Source organism: Petromyzon marinus, chromosome 32 (genome assembly GCF_048934315.1).
Source record: "Petromyzon marinus isolate PM22_M1 ecotype Great Lakes invasive population chromosome 32, UKy_Petmar_22M1.pri1.0, whole genome shotgun sequence".
NCBI classification, from domain to species: Eukaryota; Metazoa; Chordata; class Hyperoartia; order Petromyzontiformes; family Petromyzontidae; genus Petromyzon; species Petromyzon marinus.
This window is the reverse complement of record NC_133698.1, coordinates 5214332-5226715: the sequence shown is the minus strand read 5'-3', so window position 1 is coordinate 5226715 and position 12384 is coordinate 5214332.

Genomic DNA, 12384 nt, shown 5'->3' with positions numbered 1-12384 from the left:
TTACAAAGAACCTCCGTCTTGGAAAAGTCAATGGCATGTGAGCCTACTGAATTAGAACAATGATCTGCTACGGCCGAGGTGTTGGTCCTACCGTGTTTAAGGTCTGCTTTATGTTCACGAATGCGGTCCGAGATATGGCGTTTGGTTTCTCCAATGTAACTACTACCACAGAGGCAACTTAGTTTGTAGACACCAGGGTATTGTATGTCCGTAATCACATCTTTTACAGACGGAACCAGATCACGGATTTTATGTAATGTGTTGAAACGGACCTGGATCTTGTGTTTATTCAAGATTTTGGAGATCTTTTTTGTGATCCCAGCAATGTAGGGTAAAGTGATGGTTTTGAAAGGCTCCTCAAGAGGGTTCTTCTTCATGGTTTGAGTGATAGATTTGCAGATTGTATAGTCGGAGTAACCATTAGCCCTAAGAGCTTGGTGTACGTGCTTGAGTTCACTGCTTATGTGTTCCTGGTCGGATATGCATTGGGCTCTATGATACAGTCTTGATGAGAGAATTCTTCTGTGATGGATGGTGGTGGGAATCCGGTTTCAGATAAGCATCCGTATGGGTAGCTTTCCTGTAGACAGAGTGGCTCATTGAACCATCAGGTCTCTTTTTAATTAGGACATCCAAAAAAGGTATCTTGCCATCTATTTCGACTTCCATGGTAAATCTGATGGCTGGGTGTATGGAATTGATGTGGTCGAAGAATTGGTCTAGAGCAGGCCGGCCATGTGGCCAGATGACAAAAGTGTCATCCACGTACCTCTTCCATAAGGTTGGGCGCAGAGTGGCAGTCTGGATGGCGTCAGTCTCAAATTTCTCCATGAAAATGTTAGCTATAACTGGAGAAAGGGGGGAGCCCATTGGGGTGCCCTCAGTTTGTTTGTAGAAAGTTCCATTCCAAGTGAAGTATGTATTGGTTAAACAGTGTCTCACCAGGGGGGGTACCTCAGTGTTTAGTCCTTGATGAACCAAGTCTTCAATGATTGCAATGGTGTCAGGTACAGGAACCTTGGTGAATAAGGAAACTACATCAAAACTGACAAGCAGGTCGTCTGGGGACAGGGAAATACCCTTGATTGTTGATACCAGGTGAGTAGAATTTTGTACCGCAGAGGTGGTCTTTCCAGTGAAAGGACGCAGGATTTCAGACAAAAAACGAGCTAGTTTGTAGGTGGGGGAGCTGATAGTAGAGACTATGGGACGAAGAGGTGTATCAACTTTATGTATTTTTGGTAAGCCGTATAATCTTGGTGGCCTGGCAGCAGAAGGTTTCAACGAAAACTGTTTAGATTGATCAATTAATGCGGTTGAATCAGAAATTATTTTGTTGGTTTGTGTGACGAGGCTGTTGGTGGGATCTCTTTTTATTTTTGTATAACTACCATCGTCGAGTAATTCTTTAATTTTGTTGTTGTATTCTATTTTATCCATGATAACAGTAGCATTGCCTTTGTCAGCTGAGAGAACTACAATATCATTCCGCGACTCTGGGGTAATACCAATCGCATTTACACTCACCTCTGCTACTGTAACTTCTTCTAATGCGAAACGAATTCTTTTCAAAACTAGCTTAGCTCTTATCTCAGAAAAAATCAGACTTATACGCACAGAACTAGATCAGTTAGACAAGACACTCTACAAATCACACTTATCATTGACGGCAATAATGTCCACATCGGATTGGGAACATGTAGACAATATGACTGCCTCTTCAGCTGCTACTATGTCGACCAAATGTAAGGAAAACCTGATTTCCAAATTTAACCTCCTCTTCAACAAAAGACCGGACCCACACACCAAAAAGTTAGACGTTAATAAAGTCGTAATTAATCGCAGTAACAGTTCTATTTCCGATGGTCTGAAATCCGTTTTAGCTAAAGGTCTAAACTTTGCAGTCACACCTAAACACATACCAGTTAATGATATAATTGCCCAAGTAGACGTTGCTCTCAGGGGCCTGGGTCACATCGCTGCAGACGTAGCAAGATCTGAAATCGCTGCAACCCTCAAAAACGCTAAGATGCCAGCTAGCAACCTCAGCAAAGATGAGCGTTTTGAATTATATAAATTAAAAAAGAGGAATGATATTGTAGTTCTCTCAGCTGACAAAGGCAATGCTACTGTTATCATGGATAAAATAGAATACAACAACAAAATTAAAGAATTACTCGACGATGGTATTTATACAAAAATAAAAAGAGATCCCACCAACAGCCTCGTCACACAAACCAACAAAATAATTTCTGATTCAACCGCATTAATTGATCAATCTAAACAGTTTTCGTTGAAACCTTCTGCTGCCAGGCCACCAAGATTATACGGCTTACCAAAAATACATAAAGTTGATACACCTCTTCGTCCCATAGTCTCTACTATCAGCTCCCCCACCTACAAACTAGCTCGTTTTTTGTCTGAAATCCTGCGTCCTTTCACTGGAAAGACCACCTCTGCGGTACAAAATTCTACTCACCTGGTATCAACAATCAAGGGTATTTCCCTGTCCCCAGACGACCTGCTTGTCAGTTTTGATGTAGTTTCCTTATTCACCAAGGTTCCTGTACCTGACACCATTGCAATAATTGAAGACTTGGTTCATCAAGGACTAAACACTGAGGTACCCCCCCTGGTGAGACACTGTTTAACCAATACATACTTCACTTGGAATGGAACTTTCTACAAACAAACTGAGGGCACCCCAATGGGCTCCCCCCTTTCTCCAGTTATAGCTAACATTTTCATGGAGAAATTTGAGACTGACGCCATCCAGACTGCCACTCTGCGCCCAACCTTATGGAAGAGGTACGTGGATGACACTTTTGTCATCTGGCCACATGGCCGGCCTGCTCTAGACCAATTCTTCGACCACATCAATTCCATACACCCAGCCATCAGATTTACCATGGAAGTCGAAATAGATGGCAAGATACCTTTTTTGGATGTCCTAATTAAAAAGAGACCTGATGGTTCAATGAGCCACTCTGTCTACAGGAAAGCTACCCATACGGATGCTTATCTGAAACCGGATTCCCACCACCATCCATCACAGAAGAATTCTCTCATCAAGACTGTATCATAGAGCCCAATGCATATCCGACCAGGAACACATAAGCAGTGAACTCAAGCACGTACACCAAGCTCTTAGGGCTAATGGTTACTCCGACTATACAATCCGCAAAGCTATCACTCAAACCATGAAGAAAAACCCTCTTGAGGAGCCTTTCAAAACCATCACTTTACCCTACATTGCTGGGATCACAAAAAAGATCTCCAAAATCTTGAATAAACACAAGATCCAGGTCCGTTTCAACACATTACATAAAATCCGTGATCTGGTTCCGTCTGTAAAAGATGTGATTCCGGACATACAATACCCTGGTGTCTACAAACTAAGTTGCCTCTGTGGTAGTAGTTACATTGGAGAAACCAAACGCCATATCTCGGACCGCATTCGTGAACATAAAGCAGACCTTAAACACGGTAGGACCAACACCTCGGCCGTAGCAGATCATTGTTCTAATTCAGTAGGCTCACATGCCATTGACTTTTCCAAGACGGAGGTTCTTTGTAAGCCATCTGGCTTCCATGAGAGATTCGTTCATGAGGCTATCCACATATACAAACACAGAGACAATTTCAACCGAGAAGATGGATTCTATCTTAGCAATCATTGGAAAGATTTGATAAATCATTTCAGTTCTTGATTGATTGTTCACGCTTACAGTGGCTTTCAGACAGCATACATAAAAACAAATTTCGTCTCCCCCCTCCTCTTTTCAAAAAATAGATGGACTAGTCCTGGCAAACAGCCAATCGTTGCGCGTGACGCAAACGTTATTTTAATATATATAAATAAATAAATATGACGTTTTCAAAATAAATTTATGCAAACCGACACACCTGATGATGACCGTTTGAGTTATGGTCGAAACGTCGTGAGAATTTTTTATTGTTTTATATATATTTTGTTATTTTGTTGTTTCTCTTCAACGTGACTTTACCGAAAAAACTAAGAATATGAATTACTGCAGTCACGAAAGCTTTAAATCAAAATTTAATCAGTTACGAGTTCAGCACACCGCTGTGTTGGAGAGGTAAACCATCAACACTATTGGTGAAACATAATACGAAAATTGTATCTGTTGTAGGTTTACTAGAGAAACATTGTATTCAAATTGTAAATGTTTTGGGTTTACTCTCCAACATACCGGCATGTTGAACTAGTAACTAATTGGCACGTTTTGCTTATTTGAAAAACTTTACCTATTGGCTGTCGGGTGGTGGCGGGTTTAACGACACATTTAAATTTACGGGCTATAACTCAAATTCCTCTTTTGTACAAACCTATAGCTCAAAATCAATCTATAACTTTTTTTTCCTGTTGCTATGGTCCCACGGAGACCGAGTCGACTGACTGGAATGGAATTCAAATGGGTTTCTTTATTATCCATGATTAAATTCGGTCACAACCGGGTTTGGTTCAAGGTAAGCATGAGCCCAGAGTATTTGTCAAAGGCCGATGTGCATTGTGTGTGAGCGTGGAGGCACGTTCGAGGCGTCCCTGTCACCGTGAACCAGAGCGCTCTGATGGGAAAATAGCCTTGCAATGGGTGGAAGTTGACTTTGCTCTCGTCGGCAATGGAGTGACGTCCGGATTTGTGTATGTACGTTGAACCTCTTTGGCAAACGTATGTAGCCAACGGTCCTTGACACACGAAACGAGACGTGGAAGAGCCTGTGCCGAGGACGAGGCAGGGTCATGCAAGGAATTCTGGGAGCCCTGACCGTAAACATAACCTCGCGAAACATCACTGCAGAATAGACAAACGCACGCGTACACACACGCACAGCACGCACAGCACACGCGCGCGCACCCACACACCCAGCATAGCACATGGAGGTGCAAACACGTTCAAACAAAACAAATCACCGCTTTCCATTTACAAAAATGTTGTTGGCATGAGCACCAGTTTGAGGTTGGCCATGACACACGATTGGATTTTGTGCTCAGCGCCATGCCACCACCTTCGTGCCACGAGTGCTAATGTTTGTACACTGCATCAGATATTTATTTTAAGACTGCGTTCGCCTTGGGGATGGCCGGTCCAGGTTTAGATTCTCACAGCAGTGACCCCATGAGATGTGGTTGCATTTGGACACTTTATACATCAACACTGTGTTATTACATTGCAGGTACAGGATCAGCAATGAGACACTGGTTTATACTTCACCACCACCATTATTTCTGATATGTAAAGACAAATGTTCCCCTACATAGCCGTAGAGAATACTTTCAGTGAGCACCTTGTAAGAACCGGCTGACAAGGGGGCAGAGTGCCCAGCATCACACCTGACCACCTTTGTCTCCCCAGTGCTGGCATTTACACACCGAATGCATGCCGATCCACACATGTGAGACTTATTTTTTGCTTTTCAAAGATTATAGGGAATGTCCATTGTCCGCATTTGGAAGGCTGTGAGTTTCAATCCTGCTGGAAGGTTCGCAGCCTATCGTCCTTCTGGGGTCGAGAGAAAAAGTAGCGTTCAACTTTGTGACGAAGTGAACAGTAGTTGTTCTATGAACGCACTCGAAAGTGAACACTAGTTGTTCTATTAATACACCCGAAAGTGAACAGTGGTTGTTCTATGAATACACTCAAAAGTGAACAGTAGTTGTTCTATGAATAAACTCGAAAGTGAACACTAGTTGTTCTATGAATACACTTGAAAGTGAACAGTAGTTGTTCTATGAACGCACTCGAAAGTGAACGCGAGTTGTTCTATGAATACACTTGAAAGTGAACAGTAGTTGTTCTATGAATAAACTTGAAAGTGAACAGTATTTGTTCTATTAATACACTTGAAAGTGAATAGTAGTTGTTCTATTAATACACTTGAAAGTGAACAGTAGTTGTTCTATGAATACACTTGAAAGTGAACAGTAGTTGTTCTATGAATAAACTTGAAAGTGAACAGTAGTTGTTCTATTAATACACTTGAAAGTGAATAGTAGTTGTTCTATGAATACACTTGAAAGTGAACACTAGTTGTTCTATGAATACAGTTGAAAGTGAACAGTAGTTGTTCTATGAACGCACTCGAAAGTGAACAGTAGTTGTTCTATGAATACACTGGAAAGTGAACACTAGTTGTTCTATTAATACAACCGAAAGTGAACAGTAGTTGTTCTGTTAATACACTCAAAAGTGAACAGTAGTTGTTCTATGAATACACTCGAAAGTGAACACTAGTTGTTCTATTAATACACTCGAAAGTGAACAGTGGTTGTTCTATTAATACACTTGAAAGTGAACAGTAGTTGTTCTATGAATACACTTGAAAGTGAACAGTAGTTGTTCTATGAATACACTTGAAAGTGAACACTAGTTGTTCTATGAATACAGTTGAAAGTGAACAGTAGTTGTTCTATGAACGCACTCGAAAGTGAACAGTAGTTGTTCTATGAATACACTGGAAAGTGAACACTAGTTGTTCTATGAACGCACTTGAAAGTGAACAGTAGTTGTTCTATGAATACACTTGAAAGTGAACACTAGTTGTTCTATGAACGCACTCGAAAGTGAACAGTAGTTGTTCTATGAATAAACTCGAAAGTGAACAGTGGTTGTTGTATGAATGCACTCGAAAGTGAACAGTAGTTGTTGTATGAATGCACTCGAAAGTGAACAGTAGTTGTTCTATGAATACACTCGAAAGTGAACAGTAGTTGTTCTATGAATAAACTCGAAAGTGAACAGTAGTTGTTCTATGAATAAACTCGAAAGTGAACAGTGGTTGTTGTATGAATGCACTCGAAAGTGAACAGTGGTTGTTCTATGAACGCACTCGAAAGTGAACAGTAGTTGTTCTATGAATACACTTGAAAGTGAACACTAGTTGTTCTATGAATACACTCGAAAGTGAACAGTGGTTGTTCTATGAATACACTTGAAAGTGAACACTAGTTGTTCTATGAACGCACTCGAAAGTGAACAGTAGTTGTTCTATGAATAAACTCGAAAGTGAACAGTGGTTGTTGTATGAATGCACTCGAAAGTGAACAGTAGTTGTTGTATGAATGCACTCGAAAGTGAACAGTAGTTGTTCTATGAATACACTCGAAAGTGAACAGTAGTTGTTCTATGAATAAACTCGAAAGTGAACAGTAGTTGTTCTATGAATAAACTCGAAAGTGAACAGTGGTTGTTGTATGAATGCACTCGAAAGTGAACAGTAGTTGTTGTATGAATGCACTCGAAAGTGAACAGTAGTTGTTCTATGAATACACTCGAAAGTGAACAGTAGTTGTTCTATGAATAAACTCGAAAGTGAACAGTGGTTGTTGTATGAATAAACTCGAAAGTGAACAGTGGTTGTTCTATCAATGCACTCGAAAGTGAACAGTGGTTGTTGTATGAATGCACTCGAAAGTGAACAGTAGTTGTTCTATCAATGCACTCGAAAGTGAACAGTGGTTGTTGTATGAATGCACTCGAAAGTGAACAGTAGTTGTTCTATCAATGCACTCGAAAGTGAACAGTGGTTGTTGTATGAATGCACTCGAAAGTGAACAGTAGTTGTTCTATGAATACACTCGAAAGTCAACAGTGGTTGTTGTATGAATGCACTCGAAAGTGAACAGTAGTTGTTGTATGAATGCACTCGAAAGTCAACAGTGGTTGTTCTATGAATACATTGGAAAGCCAACAGTAGTTGTTCTATAATAGTGTTTTTTTGGGTTAGATCGCATAAATATATAAATGTGCCGTTAAAACCTGCCACCACCCGACACAGCCGACTAGTAAGGGTTGTCACGTAAACAGAACGTGCCAATTCTTCACTAGTACAAAAAAACCGGTGTGTTGGAGAGCCAAGCCACAACATTTACAATTGTGAGTACGACGTTTCGCCAGTAATTACAACTAGCTTCATCAGACGACAGCCAGATTTGTGGGGAGGTCCACCTGATTCGTTCCTTATATAGAGGCGTAGATGTGGTAACCAAATTAAACATGTTAACGAAGCTCTGCAAATGAACGGTTACAATGATGCACAAATCAACAGGTCATTGAATGCCAAAACTAAATCTAACAACACGAGCATTGAAACTGCCCAAGTAATTACAACGATCAAAATACCGTACATTGCGGGAGTAACAGATTAAACTAGCCAGATGTTTGGAAAAACAAAACATCCGAGTCAGATTTGGCACGGTACATAAAATGCAGAAATTCATATCTGGTACACGTTCGTGTTCATCCTGCTCAGATTAAAATGTTTTCATGTTCATTAAAAGTAAAGATACATTTGGTATTTCATACTTTCCGATGTGACGGGAAGGCGAGTGTCAGCAGGTGCGTCTTGCACAGACCACGGAATTGCGTTCTGGATGTCCGGTGGCATGCAATGTCGAGTTCCAGATTTTTTGGGGGGCTGTGCTTGAGAGGGTTTCGTCCCCCCCAGAGTCGGGTGAACATTCCTGATGCTGCCTGACGGTTTTTTTTTTATTGGTCACCAAGTTTATAACACAAAAAATATAATTTATTTTATCTTAACGCAGAAGCAGTAAAGTGATTTACTGCATAATTTGCATTGAGATTGTGCTAATTTTCCCTCTACGAGCCCCTAACCAGTGATGGAAATAGCGTATTCCTACAGGAGGGAAAATTTGTATCCAAAGAACAACCTTTTGACGTCCCCACTAAGTGTTACGTACTTTTATCAACCCCGGCAAGGTGATGAACTGAGTTAATTCCCAAACAGGATTTGAACTCATAACCTTCCGATTGCAAGCTGGTCGCTCGACCGTTAAGCCACGTAGTTGGATGTAGTGTATACTCGGTCTGTATATCCCATCTCCTGATACAAAAAAACACGTATCGACGATTGTCCTGCAATTAACACTTGGGGGTGCGTGCGTAAGAGAGCTATTGAAGTACTTCCAGGAGTAAGTGCAAATTATGACAATGTATTAGGCAAATGGGCTGCGTGTATGAAAGAACGATTGAAGTACTTGCAGGAGGAGGTGCAAATCGTGACATCTTTCGGGAACCATTCTCTGGCATGTTTTTGTTGCCGTTGAAGAGGTCACCCAAGATGGCCTCCCTTTAACCAATATGGTAGGGGGGGGGGTGAACTACTCATGTAATGATCACTATCTAGGTGCTCGCCGTGCAGAATTCTATAAAGCCAGGGCTAACTTTAATTACGCTCGTATCAATCAGGGCTATTGTTGTCGCGGGCGGACATTGCAATGGCTTAATCGCGTGACATTCGCGTGACCAGTGCACGCACGTCTGAGCGCTTGTTAAATTTCGCAAGAAAAACGAAAACCTGGCTTTTTATACCCTAACCTCCCCCGACCCTGCAATTGTTTCATTTAATTTACCCTTCATAACTTGGCCGAAAACAGTTACATGTCAAAATATATAATCAGTATTCTACGCAAACGTCTAAAGAGAATATGTTCTACAAAGGGGAGAGAACAAAATTATATTTTCATTTTCATTCTCATCGATCTCTTAAGTGACGTGCACTATAATACTTATGAGAAATATGACTCCCTGCAGGGCAATATGGTGCCTGTAGTTTGCAAGTACAGCACAAAGACAATGTTGGTGACGTTCCAGCACGGTTGAACGCTTTCATCTGCAGTCGTGAAATTGCGTAGACATATCTTTCTTGGGTGGCGCTGTGGCAGATAACTGAGCACACTCGTGTAAAGTCAACTGGACTCCACTGTAGGATTGTGGCATTAACTCTGATAGCTCAAGACACCAATACATATGCGCATTTCCCCATGCTCATTTGTAAATGAAGCCGCATGGATTGTGTCCATCCGACACAAAATGCTGGTGCGATGGCCAGCACACTGAACTTGCAATGCAGAGGTCGCCGGTTTAATTCCATCTCGCGGAAAGTTTATTACACCCTCCACCGCTTCTGTCCACCCAGCAGTATAAATGAGTGCACCGCAGTTAGTTGATGGGCAGGTGTGGTGGAGTAAGGTGTGGGTCCTCCCACCTCTGACAGGTGTCGACCAACTGCCCTCTAGAGCTCCCTCTAGTAGAGCCCTGTCCGCCAGCAGTGCCACGAGTGGGCAATTGCAGTGCTCCACCTTTATCTTTTACACAAAATCCTACCGCTGTCACCATTTCGGTGGTTCCCCTTCTCTTTTTTTTGGAATCCCTGCCTAACGTCAAATGGGTGTCTTAGAGATCTTCCTCGAACCTGTTTGTTGACACCTCCAGTTTCCCTTTGTCTGCTGTCATGGACCGGCGCCAGACGGAATGCTATCTGATTCGGCAGAAGAGGAGGCAGGTGTCTAAGACATGGGCCATCAACAAACCCCAGGCATGCGATCTGACTGGAAAAGCCAGCCTTCTTGCATACACATACAAGAGACAAAGATAGCCCGTATAGCCTAACCCGACTGTTATGGCAAAGTGTTGTTCGAGAGCTCCCACAAAGGCTCGGGGTGGGAGCCAACCACACGCCAGACCGCCTTTGTCTCTCCAGTGGCGATGTTTGCACACCGCACCAGGTACTTATTTGAGGCTGAGTCGACCCAGGGGAGGCCCAGGAGCAGTTCAGATAATCGTCGCTGGTGTCGACTGTGAGCGGGAATTGAACTCGGGTCGCCGGGTTCGTAGTGCAGCGCGCTAACCGCTTACGCCACCACTCTCACATACGTACAAGCAAACATTGAAAAACACTGGGCCCAACATCGCTGCACAGTTTAATACTTTTGCATCCGCTATCCGGTGGCGATGTGGTAGTTATCACTCGTGCCTCATAGGAAGAAGTTCCTGGCTTAGATTCCCAACTCGTGGGCCTTGCTGCGTGGCGTTTGTACATTCTCCCCCCACTCGGCATGGGTTATCTCCAGGTTCTCTGGTTTGAGTCCCATAACTAGAACACGCACACGGTGTAACTTGTAATCACCAAATGTCCCAAAGCCGAGAGAGAAAAACATCTTCAAAAATCCCTGAGTTGGGATTGCACGCAGAAAAATTGTCCCCGACTGAGTAAGTGTGCCAAGTCCCTCCTGAAGAGTATTGAGACTCCGTGACCTATCCCTGGGGAAACAAGGGTGATGATAATAATACATACATACTTTAGTTAATTCTAGATTTGAAGTTTTCGTGACTGCAATGATCCATACTCTTTGGTTCTTTCGGTAAAGTCACGTAAAATAAAGTTAATCAAATCACGACGTTTCGGGGGCAACACAAGCTTCCGTCATCAGGTGTAACTTGCACAGAAAAATTACTGTAAAAAAAACCGTCGTGATTTGATTAACTTAATTTTTTTACTTACGTGACTTTACCGAAAGAACCAAAGAGTATACTTTCGTTACTTGGTTGTGTGTTCCTTCAGTTATCCTGAACTATAATTCACGTGGTCCTTTTGTTACTTGAAAAATTGTCAATGTCAGCATATAAATATGGATTTACAGATTTACCTAATGACACATTATGCAAATATGTGAAAGTAAAAATGTTGTCCAATGACAACAATTACCGTAATTAATAATAAAGGTTTTTGGGGTTAGATCGCGGAAGTATAAATGTGTCGTAACCTTCCACCACCCGACACAGCCAATTAGTAAGGCATTTAATTAACAGCGAAACGTCGTACTCAAATTGTAAATGTTGTGGATTTACTCTCCAACACACCGGTGGGCTGAAGTAGTAATCTAATTGGCGTTTTGTTTAGTGACAAATTCCTTACTAATTGGCTGTGTCGGGTGGTGGAGGGTTACGACACATTCATACTTAAGCGATCTAACCCCAAAAAAATATTTTGAATAATGTTGGTCGTGAAAGCCTGCTGCTACGTGTTAAATCACCATCATTGGCTGTACAGTCTAATAATATAATGGCCAAATCATTATGAGGTATGGAAATAGAATGCGTGTAAAGGTACACTGTGCTCAAATTCAAGGAAGGCACAAAGTATGCATGTTTGATCTTCTTTGGTTCTTTCGGTAAAGTCACGTAGAATGAGAATAAAATAATACATTGATAAAATAAAATAACACAATAATATTCTCACGACGTTTCGGCCACAACACAAGCGGCCTTCATCAGGTGAAGGGACGAGACTGTCTGGTAGGACAGCGCTGGAGTGAAAGAGCCACGTTCAGATCACGGCCTTTAAGCTGTGTGAGAGGAACAAAGCGCCCTCAACTTTAGCACTTTGTTCCTCTCACACAGCTTAAAGGCCGTGATCTGAACGTGGCTCTTTCACTCCAGCGCTGTCCTACCAGACAGTCTCGTCCCTTCACCTGATGAAGGCCGCTTGTGTTGTGGCCGAAACGTCGTGAGAATATTATTGTGTTATTTTATTTTATCAATGTATTATTTTATTCTCATT